General features: G+C 48.1%; 1 non-coding gene and 1 pseudogene across 1 annotated transcript; both read right to left on the bottom strand.

The window, feature by feature from the left end:
- Window positions 1-12,862: 12,862 nt before the first annotated feature.
- Window positions 12,863-13,349, bottom strand: LOC110319313 (annotated as a pseudogene).
- Window positions 13,350-17,076: 3,727 nt separating this feature from the next.
- On the bottom strand, window positions 17,077-17,211 carry LOC115063736. Its single transcript, XR_003843616.1, has one exon. It is a non-coding gene; the product is annotated as a small nucleolar RNA SNORA17 (small nucleolar RNA).
- Between the last annotated feature and the right edge of the window lie 310 nt (window positions 17,212-17,521).

A 17,521-nucleotide genomic window follows, 5' to 3' on the forward strand; every position in this document is an offset into this window, starting at 1 on the left:
GGAACTCACTCTATAGACCAGGCTGGCCTCGAACTCAGAAATCTGCCTGCCTCTGCCTCCCGAGTGCTGGGATTAAAGGCGTGTACCACCATGCCCAGCTCTAGGAGGAGGATCTTAAAGCCCACGCCCACAGCACCGCGTTCACTCCAACAAGACCACACCCACTTCAACAGGGCATTGCCTCCCAACAGGGCCACTCCTGGAGTGGATCATATTCAGACCATCACAGCAGGTGACCCTGAGGGTGAAACTTCTGGTTCCCAGAAAACTGTGACAGGACCAGAGAGGCACACCTGGGAATCCCTGACCGCCTGCCCCTCAACACTGTCTCAGGGGTGTGTCCGATCCCAGCAACAGTACAGAGGCCTCCAGCTTAGCCTTGAAGCTGAGACCCTGGCGGTCAGGGCCCAGCTGAGCCATGGTTCATCTGCCAGCCCAAAGTGTTCAAGCCAAGGCCCGCAAGGATGCAGGTACCACTTCACAGTTTGCCCTGAGGGCAGCCCCCTCACCTCACACTGACTTACAGGGAGGCTGTTTTTCAGGGGCCAGAGATTCGAGAAGCTTCGGGGCCTTCTGTGGTGAACTTTATGCTTGACCATCTCATGCCCCAAATAGCAACGGGTAGTCATGGCAGCTCGTGACATGAGAGGTTCGTCCCGTGGCTGTAGACCTGTGCATGAAACACCACAGGCACTACAGGGTGCAGCTCCTCAGTGGAGTGCTTGCCCAGTGTGCTCAAGGCTCTGGTTCAGTTCTGGGCACCATGAAAGGACTGTTGGAAGTAAAAATAGACACCTATGGGCACGACGTTTTTGTTTGTTTGTTTTTAATAGTGGGGCCCTCAGCTCACGTTTAGGGACATACCTGGTGATTCAAGGCTTCATTCTCTCCATCTTTTAAAGAAGTGGACGTGGATCTTTGAGGGTTGCGATGGCCACTACTTGGCTGTGGTGTGAGGCGTACTGTTTTCAAGGGCAGACACTCAGATGATTCCCCAAGAGTGAAAACAGAGGAAAATGGAAGGATTCTCTTCCCACCATGGAGGCGCTCATGGAGGGTTGCTGCAGTCACCAACTCAGCTCAGCTCACCTTCTCCTTGCTCATAACATCCTCCTGGGCTTTAAACGTCTGCGGGACGGGGTGAGTGCGGTGCGGTGCGGTGCTGTACTGGACTTGTCGCTGTTTACATAGCACGCACAAAGCCCTGGGTTCGATCCTCGGTGTTGCATAAATCAGACATGATAGCGCACACCAATAATCCCCGCAGCGAAACTGGAGGTCGCAGGACAAGCAACTATGGTCACCCTAGGCTGGGATCATCCTGTGAACCCCGAGATTGTGTTATTTACTGGAAAAATCTGTTTTTAGTTGTGGTGTGGCTCAGCCTTAGCACACACCTTTAACTCAAGAGCTTTCCGCTTGAAAATTGAAAACAGGATTAAATAAAGTCAACCTTCGGTCAGGAGGTAGGACAGGCAACCGGTTGACAGGAAGTGAACATAGGATTACTAAGAAAAAAACCATAGAGAGTACAAGGCTGTCAGAAGGACGGATAGAGAGACACAGGAAGTAGAAGGGAGGAACCTTTGGACTGTAGGAGGTTTTTTGCTAAGGTATGAGGGAGAGAGAGGCATTGCTTCTGGGACATCCGGCTGAGGAGGACGGTCAGCTGGGTGCTTCCTCCGACTCTCTGAGCCAGCAGGCTTTCACCCCAGCATCTGACTCCTGAGTCTTCATTGGTAAAATTAACGATTGAAATTTTGTTGAAGCCGGGGCGGTGGTGGCACACGCCTTTAATCCCAGCATCTGGGAGGCAGAGGCAGGCAAATTTCTGAGTTTGAGGCCAGCCTGGTCTACAAAGTGAGTTCCAGGACAGCCAGGGCTATACAGAGAAACCCTGTCTCGAAAAAACAAACAAACAAAAAAAGAAATTTTGTTGAAAAAACAACACTCAGCTACTTAAAAATTTGTTGCCAACCTTAACTACATGAAATCACATACACACACACACACACATATATATATATATATATATAGATATGGATATAGAGATATAGATACAGATATATAGATATATGTGTGTATATGTGCATACATGTATATGTGTATATTGCATATATATATGTACCTGTATATGTATAATTATCATGTATGTATATGTGTATATATGCATCTATGTATAAGATTTGCATATATATATACATATATATAAACACATATTCTAAGATGCACAGCGGCTTTATGAACATTAATGCCCTCAGATTCTGAGTGACTCAGATGTGCCTGGTATTTATTTATTTATTTATTTATTTATTTATTTATTTCAAGACAGGGTTTCTCTGTATAGCCCTGGCTGTCCTGAAACTCACTTTGTAGACCAGGCTGGCCTTGAACTCAGAAATCCGCCTGCCTCTGCCCCCCAAGTGCTGGGATTAAAGGCGTGTGCCACTACCTTCTGGCTCAGATGTGCTTGTTAACAGTGGGATGGGGACATGGCGATGGCTCATGAGGTGAAGCTGGGGCTGCCAAGACTGAGAACTTGACTTTGATCCCGGTACCTGCATGAAAAACATGGAATGAACGGGTTCCCACAAGCTGTTCTCTGACCTCCACTTCCATGTCATGGCTGGCTGGGGTCCATCTGGGCACACTCACATATATACATTAAATACATGTAAAAAGAAAACAGATTTTATTTTTTAAGTATTTATTTTATTTCACAAGTATTCATGTTCGCCTGCATGTATGTCGGCACCGCATCGGAGCCTGGTGCCTTTTGAAGTCAAAAGAGGGCGTCAGATCTCCTGGAGTTACAGATGGTTGTAAGCCTACACGTGGGTTCTGGGAGCCAAGCTGGATCTTCTGCAAGAGAGGCCAGTGCTCTTAACCGCTGAGCCATCTCTCCAGCTCCGGAAAATAAGCAATGCATTGAGAAGCAAAGGCAAGATCAGAATTGCAAGTGGCTTTCTCCATGCAGCCCTGGCTGTCCTGGAACTCTGTAGACTAGGGTGGCCTCGAACTCAGCGATCCTTGAGCCTCTGCCTCCCAGGTGCCGGGATTGAAGGCTGGCATGGCCCAGTTCTTGACATTTTCATTCAAGCACGTACTGTATGTCGAAGGTGTCCTGTACACTCCACCCCCCTGCATAGTAAGCTCTTTTCCAACTGAGTGACCTTCCCAGCCCTGCTTCCCCACTGGTGGGTTTTTACTGCATGTATGTCTGTCTGAGTGTGTTGGAGTCCCCAGAACTGGAGTTAGATAGTTTGTGAGCTGCCATTTAGGTGCTGAGACTCGAACCCCAATCCTTTCTTAACTGCTGAGCCATTTCTCCATCCAGCGCTGTTGTCTCTCGTTTTTAAAGATGGGATCTGAGGGCTGAGGACGGCTCTAGCATGGTTTAGAACACAGGCTGCCTTTCCAGAGCACTGGAGTCCCAGCATCTACGACATGGTGGCTCCTGAGGGATCTACCTGCAGGGGATCTGACGCTCTCATCTGGTGTACATGCAGACAAAACACACATACGTGTAAAATAAAATAAATAATAAATCTTTAAAAAGAAGCCTCTTTTAAAAATATGATTGGTGGACTGGAGAGATAGCTCAGCGGTTAAGAGCACTGACTGCTTTTCCAGAGGTCATGAGTTCAAATCCCAGCAACCACATGATGGCTCACAACCATCCGTAAGAAATATGAGAAACAAACAAACAAACAAACAAAAACCAACAACCCTATGGGCCAGAGCAAGTGGGGCTGGAGCAAGAGGGAGAAAGGGAAGAGGAAAAATAAAATTAAATAAAATAAATAATATAAAAAGTCAATTTGGGACTCATTTAAAAAATATAATTGGCATATAGGATAAACTATTAATACCTTCACACCTCAGTTTTATTACCTTTGAAATGGGTTCACACAGGAACACACAGACACACACACAGACACACACACATTCATAGTCACACCCCCACCCCACTCACATCCACCCCAACCATTACCCCATATTCACTCACACACCTCCACACTCACCCCCCAACACACACACACAAACCCCTCCCCCCCAACTCTCTCAGAAACATACTGAGAAATGTCTCATGCTGTTTACCACTCAGATCTTCTTGAAACTTCAACTCCATGAAGCTGGTGTCCCTGAAGTTAGGATTATCCGGTCCCCTGGTCACAGGCTGAGAGCCGGCAAAGGGCATCTTTCTCTACACCATCACATGTGTGAGTCTCTGCTTCTAACTGATTCCGGGACCTGGGAATCCCCTCTGACCCCTAAGGGGCCTCTCTAATGCAGTCAGGAAATCTTGAGAGCCCGGAGTCAACTCTGAAATCAAAGGCTGGACAAACCCTGGGTGAATTAGAAGTGTTAGAAAGAAAGCCACTTCTGTTCCCTGCTTCCATAGTTGCTCGAGTTTACAGAGAAGCCAAGACGTTTGCAACTGAGGAGTAGAGATGGGGAAGCAGGGCTGGGGCAGAACCCGGGAGGCAGGTGCTGATGCAGAGGATACAGCTTACTGGCTTGCTTCTCCTGGCTTGCTCATGCAGGACCACCTGCCCGGGAATGTCTCCCCACCAAGTGGGCTGTGCCCTCCCAAGCAATCTTTAATCAAGTAAATGCACCAGAGGCTCCCCCTACAGGCCAATCTGGTAGGAGACATTTTCTCAGTCGAGTTTCCCTTTTTCCAAATAGCTCCAGCTTGGGTCAGGTTGATATAAGACTGGATGTCGATGAGCTCCAGGCTTAGCAGAAGACCACATCTCAAAACCACAAGATGGATGGCCAGACACGGTGGTGTACACCTGTGATCCCAGCACTCACTCGGGAGGCTGAGGGAGGCAGGTCTCTGTGAGTCTGAGGCCATCCAGGATTACATAGTGAGAGCCTGTAATAATATCATGGAGAAGTGGTTGAGGGAAGATGACACCTCGCATTGTCCTCTGGCCTATGCATGCACATACTGCCCCCTGACCCTCCTTTGTGCCGTTTGCACACACAGCCTCAGATGCTGAACGGAAACCTTTTCTATTTACCAGAAAAGGCTTTAAATAAATACTGCATTTATATATACATACATAAGTATGTATGTATATATATATGTGTGTGTGTACACATGTATATATATGTATATATAATATATAATATAGATACATATAAATGTGTGTGAACTCACATGCATGTGCAAACACACACACACACACACACACACTCACAGAGCTTCAGATGTTGAACAAAGCTGGAAACCTTTTCTTTTTACCAAAATTTTAAGTAAATACTGCAATATATATGATTATGTATATGTATATGTATATGTAATATACATACATACAAACGTGTGTGGATGTATCTATTCCTCTCATGCAGTCCTGGTGCCCATAGAGGCCAGAAGATTGCACCAGATCCCCTAGAACTAGTGTCACAAGTGCTTCTGAGCCATCATGTTGGGGCCGGGACTCAAAACCGGTGTCCTCTACAAAAGCAGCAATAAGCTCTCCAGCTGTGAAATTTTTTTTTTAAAGATTTATTTATTTATTACATGTAAGTGTACTGTAGCTGTCTTCAGACACTCCAGAAGAGGGTGTTAGATCTTGTTATGGATGGTTGTGAGTCACCATGTGGTTGCTGGGATTTGAACTCAGGACCTTTGGAAGAGCAGTCAGTGCTCTTAACTGCTAAGCCATCTCTCCAGCCCGAAATATTTTTATATCAAAATTTATTTTGTGTGTGTGTGTGTGTGTGTGTGTGTGCGCCAGAGGACAACTTTCAGGAGTTAGTTCTCTTTTTCCACCTTGCGGGTCCTGGGATTTGAACTTAGATCATCAGGTTTGGCAGCAGGCTCTTTTATTTATAGAGTTATATCTCAGCCCCTTTTCTTATTATTTTTATATTTTGCCCACCAGCCTTCGCTAAAAGGAGGAAAGGGTGCAGTTTTGATTTGCACAAGACTGGAGCTTGCCTCAAGCTCCACAAAAGATCATGGGTGGAACCAGAGGAGGGAAAAAAATAATCAATCATTCTTTTCTTGATGGCTATTTTAAATATTTAGCTGAGATTGTCCTCATCTGCGTGTCAGCTGTTTTCTCTGCAAACATCCCTAACCCCGGTGCTCACACACAATACGGGGAGGCGGGCCCCAGCTGCGGGGGCCCCCTCTTGTGTTTTCAATTTAAAGCTTCTTGTAGACCGGTCACACAAACACCGATAGAAATCCGCAACTTGTGAATTGAGAAAGCAGTAGTTTTGACTCATAAAATCCTTTGATAGTTTAGCCATCTGGTCAGAGTGAAGCTTCGCATAAAAGAGGTCCAAGTAAGGTCAAAGGGCACCCTCTCCGAGGGTCAAGGGGCCCGGGCAGAGTTTGCTCCAGTGGACTGGGCTAAAAGGATGCCTGACAAATTATTGCGCATTCCATAGCTTTTTGCGTAAGTATTTGATTACAGTGGGCAGGAATGTTGTTGATATTTCTAACCTGAGCGGGGGAGGGGAGGAGAGGCAGGGCTGTGTCACTGATGCGTTTTTCCCGTCTTTGGGTTTCCTGGCCACAGCCAGGCTTTCTGGCCATGCTTCGGGCCCTGCCTATCCCAGTGGACGCGTCCCTGATCCAGAGAGCAGCCTCTCCCTTGGGAGAGAAGGAAGCTCGCAACTTTGCCTGGAGTGTTCCAAAAATCCCTGCTGTCGTCTTTTTGGCCCATAGGTAGTAAAACAGGCAACAGCGCGGTTGTTTCCGGCGTGAATGGCAACAGAGCCACACATATTTATGGTTGTGTTTCTCAGAGCGGGTCTCGGGCAGATGGGGATTTAAGATGATTTAGCGTCTTTTTTTTTTTTTTTTTTTTTTTTTTTCTTGAGCCAGAACTCTGATGGGAGCCACTTGATTTTATAGGGTCTTGGGGGCTGGTGAGATGGTTCGGGTAAGAGTGGGTAAGAGCACTCACTGACTGCTCTTCTGAAGGTCCTGAGTTCAAATCCCAGTAACCACATGGTGGCTCACAACCACTGGTAATGAGATCTGACGCCCCCTTCTGGTGCGTCCGAAGACAGCTACAAAGTACTTATGTATAATAATAAATAAATCTTTGGGCCTGAGTGAGCAGAATTGGCCTGAGTGAGCAGGGCCCACCGGGACAAGCAGAGGTCCTAAAAATTCAACTCTCAACAACCACATGAAGGCTCACAACCATGTGTACAGCTACAGTGTAGTCATATACATAAAATAAAATAAACAAATCTTTATAGTATCTTGGCTCCAGGAGTACAGTAGCCGAGTAACAGGTCTTTGGATGGCCCATCATGGGGTATTTTGTGAAGGGTTAAGGAGACATGGTCTTGCTGGAAATCTTGGAGAATTATTGGAGTGGGGGCAGAACCACTGTTTTGTTTTGTTTTGTTTGTTTTGGTTTTGGTTTTTCGAGACAGGGTTTCTCTGTGTAGCCCTGGCTGTCCTGAGAACCACTGTTTTTTTTTTTTTTTTTTTTTTATGGTGACATCTGCTCACCCACAGCAGCTTTGAGACACTTCCCAGTAGACTTTTTTTCTTTTGCTTTCAGACTGGGAGGAAGTAGATGTGGAGGCCAGCACGCCCCACTGGCCCAGGAAGAAGTGCTTCTAGAACCTTCTCCAGCAGTTGGGGATGCCCTGTAGAGGGGAATCAGGCTGTGAAGAGTCCCCTTGTCACCCTGGGAAACTCTCCTGGGACTCTCTAGTTTGCTCATAGTAATACAAAAAAATGTAAGGTAAAAGTTAACTCTTTTTTTTTTTTTTTCCTTTTTGCAATTGCTGGAGTTCAAAGCCAAGGCCTTGTGCGTGTTAGGCAAGCACTCTGCCCGTGAACCATGCCCAGCCTAAGTCATACCATTTTATATTATTTATATTTTATGTATTTTTACTTGCATGTATGTCTATATATTATATGCATGCAGTACCTGTGGAGGCCAGAAGAGGGCACTGGATCCCCCAGAGCTGGAGTTACTGATGGTTGTAAGCCAACATGTGGGTGCTGGTAATTGAACCTGAGTCTGCTGGAAGAGCTCTTATGTGAGTCAATGTTACCATTTTAGAAGGCACAGATTAGTGGCTTTTTTGTTTGTTTTTGTTTTTGTTTTCTCTGTGTAACAGAGCCCTGGCTGTCCTGTACTGGCTTTGTAGATCAGGCTGGCCTCCAACTCACAGAGATCTGACTGCCTCTGCCTCCCAGTGTTGGGATCAAAGGCCTGCACCGTGTCCAGCTGATTAATAGCATTTTATACATTTACAATATTGTACAAAGAGGGAGGGTACTTACTTCTAGGACATGCTTGCCAACTCCAGGAAACCCTGTGATCATTAGGCAGTTGTTAGGTGCCTTTGAATTCCAGGATCTCTTAGACAGAGCCACTGGCTCCTGAAGAAGGGGAGAGGGATGGGGTGATGGCTTGGTGGGAAAATACTCAATGTGTAAGCAAGAGGACTGGAGCTCAGATTCCAAGCACCCCCATAAATGCCTACAGTATATATACATACATAATATATACATATACATGGAGAAAGGCGATGGTCCCATCTCACCCGGTGATGCCATTTGTCACCAGGAAAGACATGTTTAGATGGCATTCCAGTCCCCAGTGCTTCATCTAGGGTTCCTTGACTCACTGTTCACTCCTCCCCCGACACTTCATCCAAAGCTCTGGGCTCACCTGTTTGAGTTGGCATCTCCTCTGGCATGGGCTACTCATCAGAGGCACGGGGTCTCCTTGGCCTACAGCAAGAGCTTTGAGACAAGCCGTCAGAAGAATGGCCCTTTCCTTCTTTCATGACAGCTTACTTCTGACAATTCTGCTAAATTCTTATTTCTCTCTTACCAAGAAGGGAACAATTTTCAACCCGCACCCCTCCTCCTAGTTTGAAATAATAAACATTCAAACTAGCAGAATACAAGAGCTAATGCTGGCTACCTGAGAGCTAATGCTGGCTACCTGAGAGGAAATCTGACAAAACTGCAAAGGGACCTGCAGAGTTATTTGGTTTTTCTTTTCAAAATCTGAAGCTGGGGCTGGAGGGATGGCTCAGCTGTTAAGAGCTCTCTCTGGCTGTTCTTCCAGAGAACCCATATTTGGCTTCCATCACCCACATGGCAGCTCACAACCAGCTGTGACTCCAGTTCCAGGGGATTCCCATGCACTTTTCTGATCATCACGGGCACTGCATGCATGTAATGCACACACACACACACACACACACACACACACTTGAAGCTGTTAGCTTAGCATGGGGGTATAGGTATGTAACCCCAGCACCTGGGAAGTGTGGACAAAAGGGTCAGGGGTTCAGATTCATCCATGAGTACAGTGTAAGTTTGAGGGTAGCCTGGGACACGTGAGCCAAGTCTCAACAAAAGACCTGTGTGTGTGTGTGTGTGTGTGTGTGTGTGTGTGTGTGTATACAGGGCTTGAGAAATGGCTTAGTGGTCAAAATACTCTTGCAAAGGATCGCAGTTTGGTTTTCTTTTCTTTTTTAGATTTTAAAATACAAGAGTACACTGTAGCTGTCTTCAGACAGACACACCAGAAGAGAACGTTGGATCCCATTACAGATAGTTGTGGGATGTGGTTGTATGGGAATTGAACTCAGGACCTCAGGAACAACAGTCAGTGCTCTCCACCACTGAGCCACCTCTCTAGGCCCTGGGGTTTGGTTTTCAGTACCCATATCAGCCAGTTCCCATCTTCTGGTAACTCCAACTCCAGGGGATCTGATGCCCTCTCCTGGCCTCTCTAGGCATTGCATACACGCAGGGCACATACAGGAAGGTTTGGTTGTTTTTTTTTTTGTTTGTTTGTTTGTTTTTTAAGATTTATTTATTTATTATATGTAAGTACACTGTAACTGTCTTCAGATACTCCAGAAGAGGGAGTCAGATCTTATTACAGATGGATATGAGCCACCATGTGGTTGCTGGAATTCGAACTCCAGACCTTCGGAAGAGCAGTTGGGTGCTCTTACCCACTGAACCATCTCACCAGTCCTTGGTTGGTTTTTTTGAGACATGATTTCTCTGTGTATTCTTGGCTGTCCTGGAACTCACTCTGTAGTGTAGACCAGGCTGGCCTTGCATTCACAGAGATCCTCCTGCCTCTGCCCTCCAGAGAGCTGGGATTAAAGACCAGCGCCACCAGACTTGGCTTTCAGTCCTTATCCTTTCAGCCAGAGTCCCTCACTGAACCCGGAGCCCATGGATTTGGCTACGTTGGCTGGTCAGTGGACCTCCTGAATTCGCCTGTTCCTTGGTGCTAGGATCACAGGTGGGGTGTGTGTGTGTGTGTACCCTGCTTTCACATGGGTGCTGGGGATTTGAACTCAGGTCCACTTTACTGACCGAGCCACCTCCCTAAAGCTGGGGTTGTGCGCGGCAGGAAGGATCCTGGGAGATCATGAAGAAGGGTCTCCAGGATGACCTGGGGCAGGGCATGTAGGAGTGACGGACCCCATGTGAATCTCGCTGAACGTAAGTAAGCCTCCCTCCCCCCTGAGCGAGCACCGCTGCTGTTTACCCAGAGAGTGATCAATCAAACAGTGGAGAAGGCAAACATGCAGCCCCAAGCTGGAGACAAGAACTGGAAACCAGCCTCTGTCTGGGGACCGCGAGGAACGCTCGGAAGCAGAGCCTTTTGTTCACTTGCTTGGTTTTTTGGTATGGGGTCTTGCTACGTAGCCGGGTTAGCCAATAGAATGAGATTGTATTAAAGGGGTGTATTCAATTGGCTTACATAATACCGTCTAGGACCCCCAACAATGGCTGCCTCCCACTGGAGAGGCTGAGAACCCTGAAGCTGCTCAGTCCGCAAGAATGGATTCCACATCGAGAATGGCAGCGTAGGCTAACTGCAGCACCAGTAAAGCAGAGCTTGCCCGGCTCAGGCTTCCCTTGTCCGGGATGCCACTGGATGGTGCCGCCCACATATAGGGTGGGTCTTCCCTCTTCAATAAAGGGATGGAGAAAATCCCTCCCAGGTGTCCTCAGCAGATCCTTTGTTGCTTGAATCCAGATCCAGTTAAATTGGCAAGGAGTCATCATCGGAGTAGCCCAGGTTAGCCTCGAACTTTTGATCCTCCTGCCTCAGCCTCATGGGTACTAGAGTGCTGGAGGAGGGTTCTTCTCTTGCATTCAGTTCACGGGATGCAACAGTAATCGCAAGCAAGTTTGGTTCCGGCTGCCAACACCACCGGGAAACGCTCAACTTCCTGTAACTCCAGCTCTGTGGGATATGGTGCCCTCTTCTGGCCTCCACAGGCACCTGCACCCACACACATATACAATAATAAAAATAGATAAATCTTCAAAAAACTAAACTCAAGACAGGGAAGTGGAGGGGAAGGTGGGGAGAAAGAAGAGGCAGCGCTGAGTCTGGTGGTTCAACTCGTACTCTCGGCTGAAGCTGAAGCAGGAGGATTGAAAGTTCAAGACAGCTTGGACAACATAGGGAGACATGGTTGCACAATTTCAAAGAGCCGGGCGGGGGTGGGGTGGGGTGGGGAAATAACTTAAGGGTAGAATAGACTGTGTTCAATACCCATCACTGTAGAAATTATATGTGTGTGTATGCGTGTGTATTTATATTCTTACACGTGTATAAATTCTAGGCAAACGTAAGCAGACCGCAGGTATCCGTCTGAAACTCAGCCCTGATGGGTAGTAAGGGGTGGGTGTCACCTAGTGTTCCAGTCCGAGCTGAAGAAAAAAAGACTTTCTGAAGAGCTGGGCAGAAAAAATAGCCCCTTAAGAAGACGCCGGGCAGCCGGGCCTGGTGGCGCAGGCCTTTAATCCCAGCACTTGGGAGGTGGAAACACACAGAATTATTAAAAAATAAAATCTCAATTAAAAAAAAAAAAAAAAAGGAAAAGCCGGGCGTGGTGGCACACGCCTTTAATCCCAGCACTTGGGAGGTGGAAACACACAGAATTATTAAAAAATAAAATCTCAATTAAAAAAAAAAAAAAAAAGGAAAAGCCGGGCGTGGTGGCACACGCCTTTAATCCCAGCACTTGGGAGGCAGAGGCAGGCGGATTTCTGAGTTCGAGGCCAGCCTGGTCTACAGAGTGAGTTCCAGGACGGCCAGGGCTACCCAGAGAAACCCTGTCTCAAAAAACCAAAAAAAAAAAAAAAGACTCAGGATCTGGACCAATTTTGGAAGGAGGGTGCATGTCCCCAAAGAACATGTGGGACCCTGATCTCTGGATGCGTGTTCTCTTCCTTGCTCGAAAGCTCGAGGTACAGGCTGGGATTACCCCTCCCTTTGTCCCCATCCTCCTTGCAGTCATCACCAGTCTTAAGAGTTCATCCCCAGGAGAAGCAGTGGCTGCCCATAACAAACACTGCAGGACCAGGCTAACATTCACCTTTCCATCAATGACCCCGTCCCACTTTCTCTGGGCAAACAGGATGATCTCAGTGATGAGGATGAGTTCGCCTCTGCTCCAGCCCTCGGGCTCCAAGCCGTCCCCTGGCCCAGGTCTGCAACCCCCCATTGGAGGTACCCTCATCTTACTCCTGGCATGATCAAGGGAAACTTTGCTCTCCAGTGGTCACCCCTGCTGTGGTCGCTCCTGTGATGCCCGTCCCTCGTTCTGGACTTGCTCTTCTCCGGGGTCTCACTCTCCTCAGGTTTTCCCTGTCAGTCTTGGCCCTGATGTGGCAACCAGACCCTGGATTCCCACTCCTCTGGCAGACTTGGCACTAATCAGAAAAGCTGCCAACGACTGTGGCCCAGATTCCCCTTATATTGAAGCAATGGGCCATGTACCTCCAGACCTATGACGATTGGTATAACCCCCTTAAGGGGGTGCTCGACCCCACCGTGTTCTTTTTTTTTTTTTTTTTTTAATGAATGAGGCAATTTATTAACCCAGCATCCTTTGTTCTAATGCTTCTTGTTGGCAGCTGCCACCTGTCCAGCGATCCTGTCCAGATCTCTCTGTCCCTGAGGTGTTAGCTTACGGCCCCCATCTTGGTCCTTTTCCACCATTTTCAGCCCCTCCAGGGCTTGGAGGACCCGGCGGGCCACACTCTTAGAGCCTCTGCTGAAGTGGCTGGGTCTGACACCGTTTCTCTGCCGTCCTCCGCAGATCTTGGTCATGGAACCAACCCCTGCACCACCTCGGAGGTACAGGTGCCGTGCTGTGGAAGCAGCTCATGTGTAGAACCAGTTCTCGTCATATGGGGCAAGCTCTTTATGTTTGGCCAGCTTGACTGTGTCCACCCATTCGGGGACTTTCAGCTTCCCGGACTTTTTGAGGAAGGCTGCCAGAGCTCTGACGAACTCCTGCTGGTTAACGTCTTTTACAGTAACTCCAGGCATCGTGCGGCCTCCTTGCTGCCAGCCAGGGGAAAGGGCCCCCGCCATGTTCTTAACTGTAGGTCTGCATAGCATGACTTAGCTGAGAGTCAGGCTAATTTGGAATACAACCATAGCATTACTTCTGACAGGCTTACCTGCCACAGCCCAGAAGGAGCCGGAGGAAGACTGGGGTGTGGAGATATAATGTAGGTACTCTGTTTATTAATTTTTATTCATTCTGGGGGGCGGTGTCGATGAGCTCTGGGCTTTGGTGCCCCCCCTCTTTCGCCTGTGGCAGTTAACTCTGAGCCCACCCTCTTCTCTTCTCTTCCAATGGGAGTCTGGGTTTACCCTTCATGCACGCAGTCACTACCACACGATTAGAAGGCACCTAGCCCATGGAGGAATTTCTCTGCTCTGCCACCAGTGTCTCCTCCACCAGCCCTTGTAGCCAGCTACACACTGTGACGACAGGGGACTTTTATGGTCATCTAACTTAGACATAAAACTTGATATTCCCCTTCCTGATTACAGATCCCCAAAGGATCCCCGAAGCATGTCACATCCACTCCTGCCTTGCTGTCCAAGGGTCCCCTCAAATGCCCACTCTCATGGGACTTGTATGCCTTGGGAACACTGCCAGCCTGTACTAGGGATTATCTGATATTGTCATCTAACCTCACACTTGGCATGAGGAGGCTCATCTCATCTGGTGCTTCCAGTATTACTCCCTGTGTTAACAGGGATCCCATTTGATTCCTCTATGAACCCCATTATGAACAATTGGGACTTACATGACCCCTCTGTCTTAATTTATGCCCCCTCGCTCACCTAAAAGGTGGCCGTCTCTTTAATGGTTCACATTTCCACATAAACCAGTCAGTGAAAATGTGGGCTGGGACAACCCCCGTGAATGTGACCACTGGCCACCAGGTCGGCTAGAAAGCCACCCCAGTTTTTGTCCAACCTCCCTTTTTCTTTCTGGTCACCAGTACCTCTGTGTCAGAGACAGCCTTAACCACTTTAATGAGAAATGTCTCCTGACCACCTGCTGAATGGAGTATTCAACGACGTTATCCTGATGACGGTGTTGGGGTCTCCCAGCTCCTTGTTGCCACCAAGCCTACCTTGCTGTTACACTAATCACTCTCCTTCAAATCGCCAGCCCCCTACAGGCGCTGAAACCCACTAGAGAGTTGCTGTGTCTCCACCGCCTACCAAGAGGACACCCCCCCCCCGATCTCCCAGAATGCAGCATCCTTGGACCACCTATGCCAACAGACATTCGTCCCTGCCTTGATCCTTGGACCCCCCTATGATCTGACCGCCGCCGGCAACTTCAAAGACTTAGGAGGGGGCTGGGGATCTTTCCATGTTATTTAAATGGAGTTTGGTTATTAAAATTTGGAGCCTTGATCAGAAATTTGTCTAGGCTTCCATTTTCCTCTCGCGCATTCCATTTTAGCCAGGCCGCCTCTCAGGATGAACCCAGACCGGATTAAAGTGAGTTTTGCCCAGAAACTCACATGAGGGAACCAGCCACTATTTGGATGCCTGTGGTAAATGCCACCTACTTTCATGACGTCACTCTGATGGTCCAGACTCACAACCCCTATACTGGGCAAAGAGGGATTTTGGTATTACAGCGGCCATCATTGCAGGTGTTGCCAGGGCAACAACAGCTTGTTGCCTTGACCCAGACAGCAACTATGGCAGAGACTACCAATGCTGTAGTCTCTAAGTCAGCCGAGGCGCTATAGGAACAGGAGGTACTACATCAACATCTTTATCAAGCCATCCACATTTCACAACAGACTGACTTACTGGCAGGAGAGCCAGCCTTTTTAGGGACATGTCTCTGCTGGCATTCGACCCTAGGTTTCACTCAATCTGCCTAACCCCTTTCCATGTATATACACCACTGAAGCCCGACAACAGTTGGCTCAATGTCTTGAAGGTGCCTGGTCAGATAAATTCCTTGACTAATCTGTGCTGCTGAGGGAGAACACAGCCAACCTCGATGAGACCAGGGTATCTGTGCGGCCCTCCATGTGCTGATGGCTCTTGAAAATCCCGATTGCAGGCCCCCTAAGGAAGTGATCAAAGCATGGATGGAAGAGACCCATGGGACCACCCTGTAGGCTGTTCCTCATCTCCCCCTTGTGTGACATGCCTCTGGAGTGATGTCTCTTTGAGGGCTGGTAGCCAATGATGGGTAAGATCCTGGAAGACAGGCACAACCTAAGACAGACACAGTCCAGTATTCTGGTGCCGCAGACCAACTCCTTTTTGGGTCTCCCATCTGCGTGGAACGGGTCTCGGTTGCAGATAAGCAAGGATTCGGCAAAATGACAAACAGACCAACGTGAGAGAGCGTGTAGAATCTGAGTGTATTTTTCTAAATCGAGCATCAAGCTTTTATACAGGAGAACAAACAAGAAAAGCCAGGCAGGACACATCTGCAGAGTTACAGTGACACAAAACAAAGGATTGTATACAACAAAAGATGGCAGGGACCAGGCTGGTGTTGTTTACTACCAGGTGTAAAGCTAGTCTATAGTTAAACCCGCCAATTTGTTAGGCCAATGAGTATTCCTTGTCCTCTGTAATCACTCTGCAGACTAACCCTGAGCTATTCTAGCTCTGTTCTTTGTAATGCCTAATTTGTTTCACTGGTCTTTACTAGAAGTAAATTTGAATGTTAATGAATAGGCAACCTTCTCACTGAATCCTACTGAATTCCAAGCTCCTTGACTTCAAGGATTTTCTAGGACATTGGAACACTGGTGGAGGCTCACCTATGATAAAATTCAATCTTTAAAGACACTTATAATACTGAAAGAGAGCATACACCATACTAACATGGGGATGGGGTTTGAGTATACGGGTTATGAGAATGCCAAGGTTCCAGGAGGCGGAGTTTCCTTGAAACCCTTTGCCTTGTAAGTGTTTCCAGGCCTCTCGCCTGTCAAGCAGACCTCAGTGGAGTGGGCGTGGCATACTGGGAATCCTCTGAGGTGGGGGTCAACAACGGCACCCCCACCCCGGTTCCCACCAGGCTGTCAGTCTAAAAACAAAAGGGTGGAAATGTAGCAGGAACTGCTGAGCCATCTCTATGTAAATGCCGGGGTGGGGGGAGCCCACAGCCAAAAGGCATCTCCTGCAGGAGGACCTAATTGAGGACTGCCTGAGAGACCAACGGTTACTGGTGCAGAAGAGATGCTTTCTTGGACCAGTGGGGCGGAGGGTATTAAAGGAGCTTGCTGAAGAGTTTCTCATCGCTCCCGGAGTCTGTGTCTTTGACTCTGTGCCACCTCACCTCCAACCCCCAAGGGCAGGTAGGGTGTCTCTGATCTGAGTGTCCCTCTGTCTGGTAGGAGGCCTCTGATGTCTGCTACTCTATCAGTACTGGATCCTTACTGGGACTTCTCTTGGATATCTTGCTGTGTTCCTGTGTCATGGAGATCCTGTAGTTTTGGATCTGTAGGTCACGCCCCTTCATGCACTTCAGCAGTTTATCCATGGGGTAGATGTTGGGGTGGACCAACTCAAAGCACTGGATCTAGCCTGTTGCTCATCGCAGGCTTCTCCCCATCCATCCCGCACAAGTGGCCCCTTGTGAAAGGCATCTATCTGTCTTGGGCTCAGTTTTGCCCAGGCCCGAGGTCCCAAGTGGGGTCTTTCTAGTTGGTCTCCAGCTTGTTCCCCATCTTGGGAGCTTGTCTGGGCTTGCTTGGAGCTAGACAAGTGGTCATTTCAGGTTCCCCCTTTCAGCTATACCAATCAATCAGATGTTCATAGCAGTGTCAGAACACTGAGCATAGACATAGCCTCTCTCCTTACTGCCACCTACTGACGGACATGTTACACAGCAGCCACATCTGCAGCCTCTAGGGGCAGGTAACACGTTTATTTTTTTAAGTTGAGCTTGGTGGGGTATGGTAGCCCATGTTTGTAACCTCTAAATTTAGGAGGTTGAGGCAGGAGGAGTGCTAAAAATTTTAGGCTAGCCTGGTCTACATAGCAAGACCCTGTCTCAAACAAAACCAAACCAAATCTAAACAAACAATAAATCAAAAATGAAAACAGGGCTGGCAAATGGCTCTGCGGTTCAGGAAGCTTAGCAGGAACCCTGAAGACTGGGAGCTCCATCCCCAGGCCCCACAGAAGAGGAGGAGCGAGCCAGCTCCTGTAAGTTCTCATCTGATGGC

Source organism: Mus pahari, chromosome 3 (genome assembly GCF_900095145.1).
Source record: "Mus pahari chromosome 3, PAHARI_EIJ_v1.1, whole genome shotgun sequence".
Lineage (NCBI taxonomy): Eukaryota > Metazoa > Chordata > Mammalia > Rodentia > Muridae > Mus > Mus pahari.